This window comes from Pan troglodytes, chromosome 4, assembly GCF_028858775.2.
Source record: "Pan troglodytes isolate AG18354 chromosome 4, NHGRI_mPanTro3-v2.0_pri, whole genome shotgun sequence".
Taxonomy (NCBI): domain Eukaryota; kingdom Metazoa; phylum Chordata; class Mammalia; order Primates; family Hominidae; genus Pan; species Pan troglodytes.
In genome coordinates this window covers 44,982,228-44,997,282 of record NC_072402.2, presented here as the reverse complement: position 1 = coordinate 44,997,282, position 15,055 = coordinate 44,982,228, and the positions used below count along the sequence as shown (strand labels likewise).

At 41.7% G+C, this 15,055-nt stretch overlaps 1 long non-coding RNA gene across 1 annotated transcript in view; it reads right to left on the bottom strand.

The window, feature by feature from the left end:
• Positions 1–15,038, bottom strand: part of LOC134809957 (uncharacterized) — a 43,911-nt gene extending 28,873 nt beyond the window's left edge. The window contains exons 1-2 of the long non-coding RNA XR_010156904.1: positions 14,941–15,038; positions 2,255–2,321 (exon numbers count right to left, since the gene is read on the bottom strand). This is a non-coding gene — a long non-coding RNA (uncharacterized LOC134809957). The remainder of the gene's footprint in view (positions 1–2,254; positions 2,322–14,940) is intronic.
• Between the last annotated feature and the right edge of the window lie 17 nt (positions 15,039–15,055).

Genomic DNA, 15,055 nt, shown 5'->3' with positions numbered 1-15,055 from the left:
GTCAGGAGTTCGAGACCAGCCTGGCCAACATGGTGAAATCCTGTCTCTACTAAAAATACAAAAAAAAATTAAATTAAAAAAAAAAAAAAAAAGCCAGGCATGGTGGTGTGCACCTGTAGTCTCAGCTACTTGGGAGGCTGAGGCAGGAGAATTGCTTGAACCCAGGAGGCAGAGGTTACAGTGAGCCAAGATCGTGCCACTGCATTCCAGCCTGGGTGACAGAGCAAGACTCCATTTCAAATAAATAAATAAATAAATAAAATAAGATGCTCCTCAACTTACAACAGGGTTATATCCTGAAAAACCCATTGTAAGTAGAAAATATTGTATGTCAGAAATGCATTTAATATATCTAAACTACCAAACATCATCTCTTAACCTGACCTACCTTAAACACGCTGAGAACACTTCTTATATTAGCTTACAGTTGGGCAAAATCATAAACACAAAGCCTATTTTATAATAAAGTATTGAAAATCTCACACAATTTATTGAATACTGTATAGAAAGTGAAAAATAGAGGTCGTATGGGTACTTGAGGAACAGTTTCTACTGAATGCGGATCACTTTTGCACCATTGCAAAGTAGAAAAATCCTAAGTCAAGTCATCATGAGTTGGGGACTGTCCGTAAGAGTTATTAACAGAGGATTGGAATGGGGATTGGGTAGTAACGAATAAAGAGAAGCCTGGGCAGATGCAGGGAACAGCCGATATGGGCTTTTCACCCCAGGCTGAAACAGAACAACTCAAAGAAGAAAGCTCAGGGCTGAGATCCGGGCTGAGATCCAGACTTCGTGTGAGAGGACACAGCTGTGAAAGACAGAGGTTTGCTGAGGCTGTGGAGTTGCAGCTGGAGAAGGTGCTGGGCTTGGGGCACTTTGCAGAGAAGGGACCTTGTGCATGTCAAGGGAAGCCATTCATGTGGGGGTACTGTGCGCTGCTGACCACTGGGTGCTGCTGAAGTTAGGCACTACCCAAGAAGTGTGCAGCCAGAACGAAGTGCTGCAGAAGCAGAGTGTATGTGCTACAGGAGCTGGTATTGCAGATGGCACAGGTGTTGCAGGTGTCTGCCTAGAGGAGCACAATGGAACCAGGAAAAGCAGCCCTTGCCCCTTCAGTGTGTCAGCAGCACTCTCGATTGACAAAGTTTTACTCTGTGCTTACTGTCATGGGAGAGGTATTTACAGGGCCCAGATCTATTATTACAGAACAGACAATGAAGACTGAATGTGGATATAAGAAGCAACAACTAGCATAACTCATTAAATCTAATAGTGCACACATAAACACAAAATAACCTAGTAATTTCTTAATATTGACTGACAGGATATATGCACGTGATATATTTATAAATTCATGGAAAACTTATATAAAAAACAGGCAACCATAATTGAGTTTAGGGAGGAGAACAGGATGGCTGGTGGACAGAAAAGGGAGAGAGGGAAGTTTGCTTTTTTTCTCCTGCATACCCTTTTATACCAGTTGAGTTTTGTCCCATGTGTGCATACTATTAAAAAACCATAATACTTGACCAGGTGCGGTGGCTCACGCTGGTAATCCCAGCACTTTGGGAGGCCGAGGCGGGTGGATCACCTGAGGTTGGGAGTTTGAGACCAGCCTGACCAACATGGAGAAACCTTGTCTCTACTAAAAATACAAAATTAGCCACGCATGGGGGTGCATTCCTGTAATCCCAGCTACTCGGGAGGCTGAGGCAGGAGAATTGCTTGAACCCAGGAGGCGGAGGTTGCAGTGAGCCAAGAACGCGCTATTGCACTCTAGCCTGGGCAACAAGAGCAAAATTCTGCCTCAAAAAAAAAAAAAATCGTAAGATTCCATGCAAATTATTTTTCCAGAGCTTCTTCTAACGGCGTTTAGTTCAAGCAGCGGTCAGTAAAGTATGGCCCTGGACTGTCCAGCCCTCAAGCTAAGAATGGTTTTCACATTTTTTAAAGCAACAGAGACTATCAATCAGTGGCCTACAAAGCTAAAATATTTACTCTGTTCTTTTACAGAAAATAAACTATTTCTATGACAAAATACTTTTGAATCATAAGCTCATCATGCCCTTTATTCTAGTTTACATCAGTCTTCATAGGACTCCCAAGTCATCCCTCATTGACCTAAAAACTGTCCTCATGGTTGTAAGCCCTCCCTCCCTTCCTCCATCCATCTCTCCCTCTCTCTTTTTCTCCTTCCCTCTCTCCCTTCCTTCCTTTTCTTTCATAAAGAAAAGAGGTTTAGTTGACTCACGGTTCTGCAGGCTTTACAGGAAGCATGGTGCTGGCATCTGCTCGGCTTTTAGGGAGGCCTCAGGAAACTAAAATCACGGCAGAAGGTGAGCACACATGTCACATGATGGAAGCAGAAACAAGTGAGAGACAGTGGGGGGGGCAGGGGGCAGGTTTCATACACTTTTAAATGACCAGATCTCATGAGAACTCAGTAACAACACAAAGGTAACACCAAGCCATGAGGGATCTGCCCCCATGATCCAAACACCTCCCACCATGCCCCATCTCCAACACTGGGGATAAAATTCAACATGAGTAGAGATAAATATCCAAACCACATCATTCCACCTCTGGCCCCTCCCAAATCTTATGTCCTTTTCACAATGCAAAATACAACCATGCCTTCCCAACAGTGCCCCAAAGTCTTAACTCATTCCAGCATTAACTCAGAAGTCCAAAGTCTCATCTGAGACAAGGCAAATCCCTTCCACCTATGAGCCTATAAAATAAAAAACAAATTATTTACTTCCAACATACAATCAGGGTTCAGGGGTTGGGGAAATATTCCCATTAGGGAAAAATCTGCCAAAAAAGGGGGCTATAGGCCCCATGCAAGTTCAAAACCCAGCATGGCAGTCATTAAATCATGAAACTCCACAATGATCTCCTTGGTTTCCATGTGGCACGCTGATATGAGGGTTGGGCTCCCAAGGCCTTGGGCAGCTCTGCTCCTATAGCTTTGCAGAGTTCAGCCTGCTGTCACAGGCTGGGTTGAGTGCCTGTGGCTTTTCCAAGTGCAGGGTACAAGCTGCCAGTGGCTCTACCATTCTGGAGAACAGTAGCCCTCTTCTCACAGCTCCACTAGGCAGTGCCCCAGTAGGGACTCTGCGTGGGGCCTTTAACCCCACATTTCCCCTCCACGCTGCCCTAGTAGAGGCTCTCTGTGAGGGCTCTGCCCCTGCAGCAGGATTCTGCTTGGACACCCAGGCTTTTCCATACATCCTCTGAAATCCAGGCAGAGGCTACCAAGAATTCACCATTTTTGCATTCTGTGTGCCTGCAGGCTTACCACCTAATGGAAGCTGTGAAGGCTATGGCTTATGCCCTCCAAAGTAACAGCCCAAGCTGTACCTAGGCCCCTTTGAGCCCCTGCTGGAGTTGGAGCCATCTCGATGCAGGGAGCAGTGTTCTGAGGCTGCACAGGGCAACAGGGCCCTGGGCTCAGCCCAGGAAAATATTCAGTCCTCCTTGGCTTCAGGGCCTATGACAGGAGGGGCTGCCCCATAGGTCTCTGAAATGCCTTTGAGGCCTTTTCCCCATTGTCTTGGATATTATCACTTGGATCCCTTTCAATTATGCAAATATCAGCAAGTGGTTGCTCCACAGCCTGCTTGAATTCCTTGGAGAAAATGTTTTTTTGTTTTTTTTTTTTTGTTTTTTTTACCACCTGGCTAGGCTGCAAAATTTCCCAACTTTTAGGCTCTGCTTCCTGTTTAAATGTAAGTTCCAAATTTAAGTCATTCATTTGCCCCCACATCTGAGCACAGGCTGTTAGTAGCAGAAGGCCACATCTTGAATGCTTTGCTGCTTAGAAATTTCTTCTGCCACATACCCTAGGTCATAGTTTTTAAGTTCAAACTTCCACAGATCCCTAGGACACAAGCAGAATGCAGCCAAGTTATTTGCTAAGGCATAACGTGTGACTTTTGCTCCAGTTCCCAATAAATTCGTTTCCTTTTGAGACCTTGTCAACCTGGACTTCACTGTCCCTATCACCATCAGCATTTTGGTCACAACCACTTATCTAGTCTCTAAGAAGTTCCAAACTTGCCGGGAGCGGTGGCTCACGCCTGTAAACCTAGCACTTTGGGAGGTCGAGGTGGGTGAATCACTTGAGGTCAGGAGTTCGAGACCAGCCTGGCCAACATGGTGAAACCCCATCCCTACTAAAATACAAAAATATTAGCCACGCATGGTGGTGCATGCCTGTAACCCAAGCTGCTTGGGAAGCTGAGGCAGAAGAATCACTTGAACCCGGGAGGCGGAGGTTGCAGTGAGCCAAGATCACGCCACTGCACTCCAGCCTGGGCGACAGAGCAAGACTCCGTCTCAAAAAAAAAAAAACGAAAGTTCGAAACTTACCCTCATTTTCCTGTCTTCTTCTGAGCCCTGTAAACTCTTCCAACCACTACTCATTAACCAGTTCCAAAGCTGTTTCCACATTTTCAGGTATCTTTATAGCAATGCCCAACTTCTCGGTACCAATTTTCTGTATTGGGGCATTCTTGCACTGCTATAAAGAAATACCTCAAACTGGGTAATTTACAAAGAGGTTTAATTGGCTCATGGTTCTGCAGGCTTTACAGGAAGCATGGTGCTGGCATCTGCTTGGCTTCTAGGGAGACCTCAGGAAGCTTACAGTCATGGTGGAAGGTGAAGGGGTAGCAGACACATCACATGGTAAAAGCAGGGGCAAGTGAGAGAGCTAAACTCCCACTTTCTGATCACATATCCCAACCTGCTCCAACTCCCTAAATCCTTCCACTGTGTCTACATGGTAGAATCTCCTACATCCACAACTTCTTATGTCAACATTCCTTCTATTTCTTGATCTAACTCCTCATTCTCAAGCTTTTTAACCATGACCCACAATAATAAATTTTACATCAAAACACCATACGCACATACATACACACACATATTATATGTGTATACACAACTGAAGTCCCACAAAAACAAACCTTACTAAAATAAAGCCTCAAATCAGATATGATTTTATTAATATCCAAATAAACAAAAATTCAGAAATACAAAGTTCCGTGAAAGAGTTGCTTACATGCACTGTCAACTGTTCTCTCATTCTTATGTTCTCTCCCTCCAGGATTTTACCTCCTCCATTCCACCAGAACAGCTCTTATGAGGGTCACCAATGAGCTCCACATTGCTAAATTGGTGAATACTTCTCAGTCCTCACTTTAGTTGACCCATTAGCAGCATTTGACCTATTGGCTTTCACATGGCCCATCACCCCTCTTCCTCAAAACACTGCCTTCATTTGGCTTCCAGGGCATCCCTCTTGATTTTCCTAACTCAATGAGAGCTCCTTCTTAGTCTCCTGCACTGTTTTTCCTCATATCCTATCTCTAACCACTGAGAGAACCCCAAAGTTCTCCTCTGACATCTTCTCTATTTGAATGCACTTCCTCAGCTATCTCCTCTAGTTCAACAGCTTTAAATTTACTAACTTCTACATTTCCATCTCTAGCCCAGACCTCTCCTCTGAACTATTTTTTTATTTTATAATATAGACGGGGTCTCACTTTGTTGCCCAGTCTGGTCTTGAACTCCTGGGCTCACATGATTCTCCTGCCTTGGCCTCCCAAAGTGCTGAGATTACAGGCATGAGGCATTGCACCTGGCCTGGACTCTTTATTCACATCCAACTTCTACTAATGGGCATCTCAATTTTCACATGTTCAAAACCCAATTTCTTTCCTGCCACAAAAGTACTCCTTATGCAGACCTCCATCTCATTAAATTCTGACTTTATTTTTCCAGTTGCATAAGCCAAAAATCTAGGAGTTATACTTGACATTCCTCTTTCATACACCACATGTAATCAATCTACTGAAAAATCCTGGTGGCTCCACTTGGAAAATATACTCAGATCCAACCACCACTACCCACACTGGCTCTAACTAGTCAGCCTGTTTCCTCCCTTCAAACCTATGGTGTATTTTCAACACAGCAATCAGAAGTCTCTTTCTATAAGTCAGATCATGCTATACCTTGGGTTCAAAACCTTTCCATGGACTCCCAGCTTAAAAAAGTAAATGCTGAAGACCTTACTATCGCTGACATATGGCCTGGCCCTTGACTACCTCTCTTAGCTCCATCTCCTTAATCTCTCCTCCTTACTTCCACTCCAGCCACGATTAACTCCTTGTTGTTCCCCAAACATGTTAAATACACTTGTGTCTTAGGGCCTTTCTATTTGTTATCTCCCTTGCCTGGGATACTCTCCCTCTAGTTGTACCTAGAACAGTTGAATCATCGCATAATTGCTAAAAGGACAAGTGACCATGTGACAACGTTCTTTCATCTTTTATGCTTGTAACACCAGAATTTACTTGAAAAAGTTTGTAAGTGGACAAGTATGAAAGACAGATATGTACACAAAGTAACAGGAAGGTAAAGATGATGTGAAAAATGAAAACCAATCCACTGAAAGTCATTCTAATTGGTATTTATAAATGTAAAAACAAAAATGTTTTGCTGTTATGTAACAAAGAATATAGCCATCATCTATCACTTCAACAAAACTATGAGCCCTAAAGTTTTCAAAAGTATTGCAGTTTGGACAGGTGTGGTGGCTCATGCCTACCGTCCCCAGCACTTTGGAAGGCAGGAAGATCACTTGAGGCCAGGTGTTCAAGGCCAGCCTGGGCAACACAGTGAGACCCTATTTCTACAAAAAATAAAAATAAATTAAAAAACAAAAAGTATTGCATTTTGACAAAGTGAGTTCATGAAGAATACAAATAATAAGGTAGAACATAGTAGAGATGCATTGAAATCCAAAATCCGTATTTAAAGGTAGGTATGTTCCAGATTCATGCATAATGACAGCTGCTTTCAAAGGATGTAATGCCTTTTAGGTATACATAAACATTCAAAACTGGGAAAATATGGGGAAAAATGTGGGTCTCCTATATTTGGATTCTCATTAAAATTGCTAACAAAGTTAATTTTCACCATCCCTTTATTCTTCTGTAAATTGTTTATAAAATGACTTGAAAAAGAATGCAGTCAATTCTCATTACTTGAGGTAGTTATGTTCTATGAAGTTGCCACAAACACGCAAATTAGTGAATACTGAGCCATTGCTCCTAACAGAAATACAGGGTTAGGTTCTTGTAAGCCTTTGGTCACATTTTCACCAACTTATAAATACATAAGCTTGTTTTACATCTGTTTCTGTTTAAAGACACATTATTTAATAAATATAGACCTGGCATGGTGGCTCATACCTGTAATCCCAGCACTCTGGGATGCCAAGGTGGGTGGATCACTTGAGGTCAGGAGTTCAAGACTGGCCTACCCAACATGGTAAAACCCCACCTCTACTAAAAATACAAAAATTACGCTGGGTGCAGTGACGGGTGCCTATAATCCCAGCTACTGGGAAGACTGAGGCAGGAGAATCGTTTGAACCCGGGAGGAGGAGGTTGCAGTGAGCCGAGATTATGCCACTGCACTCCAGCCTGGGTGACAGAGTGAGACTCCATCTCAAAAAATATAATAATAAATAGTGATGACTCATCATCATCTAACTCCCACTCAACAGCACTGTAACTCATGACTAAACAAAGGTTATCTAACACATGTATTCTCTAAGGCACCTCACAGCCCGCATGCACCTTGGAATACCACTATATAGCACTTCAGCACAATGCTTGGGAATCACTTTAAACAGTAAAATCACAAACAGAAGGCACAAAAATGTGAAAAATGTAGAACTATATAAACTGCTTTCGAAAAGGACACTTGTTTATAGTAAGAAAGCTACACAAAAAACTGAGCACTGTTCAACCCCAGCTGGGAATATCTGGGTAAGGTTCTCAAATTTTTCACCTCTGTGTATGTCCATGAAAAACCATGAAACTGCCATGAGTATTGATGTTAGGTTACAAATAAATTTTAGCAAGTAGGTGCCTTTACAAATACAGATTCTACAAATAAAGAGAATTGACTGTAAATAAAATTTTATAAGCAAAAACTCTGAAAATAAAAACAAATAGTTAAAATGGTAATGGGAAGACCATATAAACAACAGAAAATTAAAAGTTCTTAAACACATGAAAAGGTGCTGAACTTCACAATAAGATAAAAATGTACAAATATGAGATAATCATTTTTAACTATTCAATTGACAAAGATTCAAAGGTTTGATAAATTATTGGCTATTTTGCGGGAAACAAACTCCATGTTGGTATAAATATAGATTAATATAACCTCTACTGAAAAAAATTTAGCAAACTTTTATTTAAAATTTAAATGTAGGTCGGGCACGGTGGCTCACGCCTGTAATCCCAGCACTTTGGGAGGCCAAGGCAAGCAGATCACAAGGTCAGGAGTTCAAGACCAGCCTGGCCAACATGGTGAAACCCCATCTCTACTAAAAAAATACAAAAATTAGCCGGGCATGGTGGCGTGCGCCTGTAATCCTAGCTACTCAGGAGGCTGAGGCAGGAGCACTGCTTGAACCTGGGAGGCGGAGGTTGCAGTGAGCTGAGATCACGCCATTGCACTCCAGCCTGGGCAACACAGCAAGACTCTGTATCCAAAAAAAAAAAAAAAAAAAACAATTTAAATGCAATAGCCTCTTCAACACAGTAGTTCTAATTCTAGATACTTAATCCTAAAGATGCTGACTGTACTATTAAATAGCAAATGATTAGAAACAAATTAAACTCTCATCCACAAGAGCTCAATTCATTAAGCGTGGTACACATCTATAAGAATACCCTGTAAGTGCTTAAAAGAATGAGTTTTTTTTTAAATTTTTAATTTTTGCATTTTTCTTTTATTTTATTATTATACTTTAAGTTTTAGGGTACATGTGCACAATGTGTAGGTTAGTTACATATGTATACATGTGCCATGCTGGTGTGCTGCACCCATTAACTCGTCATTTAGCATTAGGTATATCTCCTAATGCTATCCATCCCCACTCCCCCCACCCCACAACAGTCCCCAGAGTGTGATGTTCCCCTTCCTGTGTCCATGTGATCTCATTGTTCAATTCCCACCTATGAGTGAGAACATGCGGTGTTTGGTTTTTTGTTCTTGCGATAGTTTACTGAAAATGATGATTTCCAATTTCATCCATGTCCCTACAAAGGACATGAACTCATCATTTCTTATGGCTGCATAGTATTCCATGGTGTATATGTGCCATATTTTCTTAATCCAGTCTATCATTGTTGGACATTTGGGTTGGTTCCAAGTCTTTGCTATTGTGAATAATGCCGCAATAAACATACGTGTGCATGTGTCTTCATAGCAGCATGATTTATACTCCTTTGGGTATATACCCAGTAATGGGATGGCTGGGTCAAATGGTATTTCTAGTTCTAGATCCCTGAGGAATCGCCACACTGACTTCCACAATGGTTGAACCAGTTTACAGAACTCTCCACCCCACATCAACAGAATATACATTCTTTTCAGCACCACACCACACCTATTCCAAAATTGACCACATAGTTGGAAGTAAAGCTCTCCTCAGCAAACGTAAAAGAACAGAAATTATAACAAACTGTCTCTCAGACCACAGTGCAATCAAACTAGAACTCAGGAATAAGAAACTCACTCAAAACCGCTCAACTACATGGAAACTGAATAACCTGCTCCTGAATGACTACTGGGTACATAACGAAATGAAGGCAGAAATAAAGATGTTCTTTGAAACCAACGAGAACAAAGACACAACATACCAGAATTTCTGGGACACATTCAAAGCAGTGTGTAGAGGGAAATTTATAGCACTAAATGCCCACAAGAGAAAGCAGGAAAGATCCAAAATTGACACCCTAACATCACAATTAAAAGAACTAGAAAAGCAAGTGCAAACACATTCAAAAGCTAGCAGAAGGCAAGAAATAACTAAAATCAGAGCAGAGCTGAAGGAGACAGAGACACAAAAAACCCTTCAAAAAATTAATCCAGGAGCTGGTTTTTTGAAAGGATCAACAAAATTGATAGACCGCTAGCAAGACTAATAAAGAAGAAAAGAGAGAAGAATCAAATAGACCCAATAAAAAATGATAAAGGGGATATCACCACCGATCCCACAGAAATACAAACTACCATCAGAGAATACTATAAACACTTCTACGCAAATAAACTAGAAAATCTAGAAGAGATGGATAAATTCCTCGACACATACACCCTCCCAAGACTAAACCAGGAAGAAGTTGAATCTCTAAATAGACCAATAACAGGCTCTGAAATTGTGGCAATAATCAATAGCTTACCAACCAAAAAGAGTCCAGGACCAGATGGATTCACAGTCGAATTCTACCAGAGGTACAAGGAGGAACTGGTACCATTCTTTCTGAAATTATTCCAATCAATAGAAAAAGAGGGAATCCTCCCTAACTCATTTGATGAGGCCAGCATCATCCTGATACCAAAGCCAGGCAGAGACACAACCAAAAAAGAGAATTTTAGACTAATATCCTTGATGAACATTGATGCAAAAATCATCAATAAAATACTGGCAAACCGAATCCAGCAGCACATCAAAAAGCTTATCCACCATGATCAAGTGGGCTTCATCCCTGGGATGCAAGGCTGGTTCAACATATGCAAATCAATAAATGTAATCCAGCATATAAACAGAACCAAAGACAAAAACCACATGATTATCTCAATAGATGCAGAAAAGGCCTTTGACAAAATTCAACAATCCTTCATGCTAAAAACTCTCAATAAATGAGGTATTGATGGGATGTATCTCAAAATAATAAGAGCTATCTATGACAAACCCACAGCCAATATCATACTGAATGGGCAAAAACTGGAAGCATTCCCTTTGAAAACACGCACGAGACAGGGATGCCCTCTCTCACCACTCCTATTCAACATAGTGTTGGAAGTTCTGGCCAGGGCAATTAGGCAGGAGAAGGAAATAAAGGGTATTCAATTCGGAAAAGAGGAAGCCAAATTGTCCCTGTTTGCAGATTACATGATTGTATATCTAGAAAACCCCATTGTCTCAGCCCAAAATCTCCTTAAGCTGATAAGCAACTTCAGCAAAGTCTCAGGATACAAAATCAATGTACAAAAATCACAAGCATTCTTATACAGCAATAACAGACAAACAGAGAGCCAAATCATGAGTGAACTCCCATTCACAATTGCTTCAAAGAGAATAAAATACCTAGGAATCCAACTTACAAGGGATGTGAAGGACCTCTTCAAGGAGAACTACAAACCACTGCTCAAGGAAATAAAAGAGGATACAAACAAATGGAAGAACATTCCATGCTCATGGGTAGGAAGAATCAATATCGTGAAAATGGCCATACTGCCCAAGGTAATTTACAGATTCAATGCCATCCCCATCAAGCTACCAATGACTTTCTTCACAGAATTGGAAAAAACTACTTTAAAGTTCATATGGAACCAAAAAAGAGCCCGCATTGCCAAGTCAATCCTAAGCCAAAAGAACAAAGCTGGAGGCATCACGCTAACTGACTTCAAACTATACTACAAGGCTACAGTAACCAAAACAGCATGGTACTGGTACCCAAACAGAGATATAAACCAATGGAACAGAACAGAGCCCTCAGAAATAATGCCGCATATCTACAACTATCTGATCTTTGACAAACCTGAGAAAAACAAGCAATGGGGAAAGGATTCCCTATTTAATAAATGGTGCTGGGAAACTGGCTAGCCATATGTAGAAAGCTGAAACTGGATCCCTTCCTTACACCTTATACAAAAATTAATTCAAGATGGATTAAAGACTTAAATGTTAGACCTAAAACCATAAGAACCCTAGAAGAAAACCTAGGCATTACCATTCAGGACACAGGCATGGGCAAGGACTTCATGTCTAAAACACCAAAAGCAACGGCAACAAAAGCCAAAACTGACAAATGGGATCTAATTAAACTAAAGAGCTTCTGCACAGCAAAAGAAACTACCATCAGAGTGAACAGGCAACCTACAAAATGGGAGAAAATTTTTGCAACCTACTCATCTGACAAAGGGCTAATATCCAGAATCTACAATGAACTCAAACAAATTTACAAGAAAAAAACAAACAACCCCATCAAAAAGTGGGTGAAGGACATGAACAGACACTTCTCAAAAGAAGACATTTATGCAGCCAAAAAACACATGAAAAAATGCTCACCATCACTGGCCATCAGAGAAATGCAAATCAAAACCACAATAAGATACCATCTCACACCAGTTAGAATGGCAATCATTAAAAAGTCAGGAAACAACGGGTGCTGGAGAGGATGTGGAGAAATAGGAAGAATGAGAGTTTTAAATACTGATATGGTGTGTTCTCCAAGATATATTGACAGAAAAGCACTTATCTATTGAAGAACATTATATGAATTACCTCTAAAGATAAAAAATTTTAAAAGTTCAAAAAGGGTAATGATGATATATCATGACAGAATTTAATTACTTTTTTTCTTTTTTTTTTTTTTGAGACAGTCACTGAGTCACCCAGGCTGGAGTGTAGTGGCACGATCTTGGCTCACTGCAACCTCCGCCTCCTGGGTTCAAGTGATTCTCATGCTTCAGCCTCTCCAGTAGCTGGGATTACAGGCGCCCACCACCATGCCGAGCTAATTTTTTTTTTGTATTTTTAGTAGAGATGGGGTTTCACCATGTTGGGCCAGGCTGGTCTCGAACTACCGACCTCAGGTGATCCACCCACTTCAGCCTCTCAAAGTGCTAGGATTACAGGTATGAGCCACTATGCCTGGCCTTAATTACATGTTTTTAAAAAATTCACAATAAATGTATACACAAACATTTTAAAAAACACAAAAGGGTACACTGTGAAAAGTGTACAGAAGGGCTGGGCATGGTGATTCATGCCTGTAATCCTAGCACTTTGGGAGCCTGAGGTGGGAGAATGGCTTGAACCCAGGAACTCGAGACCAGCTTGGGCAACATAGATCATGTCACTACCAAAAAAAAAAAAGTGTACAGAAGCAGAGTTGCTCTTTTTTGTTTGTTGCTTTGCTTTGGTTTTTTTTTTTTGAGACAGGGTCTCAGTCTGTTGCCCAGGCTGAAGTGCAATGGTGTGAACACGGCTCATTACACAGCCTCAACCTCCTGTACTCAAGTGATCCTTTTGCCTCAGCCTCTCCAGTAGCTGGGACTACAGGCATGCACCACCATGCCTTGCTAATTCTTTCATTTTTTGTAGAGTCAGGGGTTTTGCGTTGTTGCTTATGCTGGTCTTGAACTCCTGGGCTCAAGTGATCCGCCTGTCTCGGCCTCCCAAAATGCTGGGATTACAGGTGTTAGCCACTGTGCCTGGCCCAGAGATGCTCTTAGTAACGTGTTTTTTTTTTTTTTTTTTTTTTTTTGAGATGGAGTCTCGCTTTTTAGCCCAGGCTTGAGTACAGTGGCGCAATCTCGGCTCACCACAACCTCCACCTCCTGGGTTCAAGCAATTCTCCTGCCTCAGCCTCCCAAGTAGCTGGGACTACAGGCGCGTGCCACCATGCCGGGCTAATTTTTGTATTTTTAGTAGAGACAGGGTTTTACTATGTTGGCCAGGCTGGTCTGGAACTCCTGATCTCAGGTCATCCACCCACCTCGGCCTCCCAAAGTGCTGGGATTACAGGTGTGAGCTGCCGTGCCCAGCTGCTCTTAGTAACTTCTGGAATTTGATGTCTAAATTGAAACCATTATTTCAAACATCACAAGACTTAAGTTCATAAAAACTTTTTTAAAAAGTTAACTCTGGGTCAGGCGTAGTGGTTCAAGCTTGTAATCCCAGCACTTTGGGAGGCCGAGGCGGGTGGATTACCTGGGGTCAGGAGTTCCAGACCAGCCTGGCCAACGTGGCGAAACCACGTCTCTACTACTAAAAATACAAAAATTAGCCAGGCATAGTGGCACATGCCTGTAGTCCCAGCTGCTCGGGAGGCTGAGGCAGGAGAATTGCTTGAACCTGGGAGGCAGAGGTGGCAGTGAGCTGAAATTGCGCCACTGCACTCCAGCTTGGGTGAGAGTTAGACTGTATCAAAAACAAAAAGGAATTAACTCTGTAGTTTATTTCTGTTAATGGCAACCTTGCAGAAAAGTTAAACTTAAAATATGTCTCAAAGTAATCTCTGTCTGATCCCTTAATGAAGGATCTCTTCAAACACAGCAACTTTTGTCTGTCTTCTGAATGTAGGTACAGCTGTGGCTGTAGAACAGACCATGTAATTTTCATCTAGATTCCTTACAACCACAAGGACAATTATTACAATGAAAGCCAGAGAACTAGCTCAGTTTTGATTTTATTACTAGGATAAATCCAGCCAGGCAGTGTGGTGGCTTTGATGTTTTCTGTCTATATCTAAGGGGGAAGCTGCTTCATTATTCGATATTAAGATAAATAGGGCCTAAAAATAGTCGTAGGTCAAACACCATTATGATTAACTCAACTTTCAAAACCATTTACCTAATGTAGGATTTGTTAATAAGTCTTCTTCAAAATTAGCAAGAAATACAACTAATGCCTAACCCGTCATGATGAATTAAAGACTGATCCAAAAATAACTGACAGTTCTCTTCCAGTTGCCCTCTTCTTTGACAATCCCACCAGTCTATGCTCTAAGCTCACGCTTGACTTCCAAAAACTGCCAGATATTGTAGACACCAAGAAGAATAAGATGTACTACCTTTTCTCTAATGAAAGAGGAAATACAGATATAAACAATATATAAACATAATATAATGTGAAAAGCTATGTATAGAAATAAAGAGAGAGGCCGCGTGCGGTGGCTCACGGCTGTAATCCCAGCACTTTGGGAGGCCAGGGTGGTCGAATCACTTGAGGGCAGGAGTTTGAGACCAGCCTGGCCAACATGGTGAAACTCCATCTCTACTAAAAATACAAAAATTAGTGGGGCATGGTGCCACATGCCTGTAATCCCAACTACTCACGTGGCTGAGGCACGAGAACCACTTGAACCCGGATAGCAGAGGTTGCAGTGAGCTGAGATTGCACCACTGCACTCCAGCGTGGGCAGCAGAGCGAGACTCTGTCTCAAAAACAAAC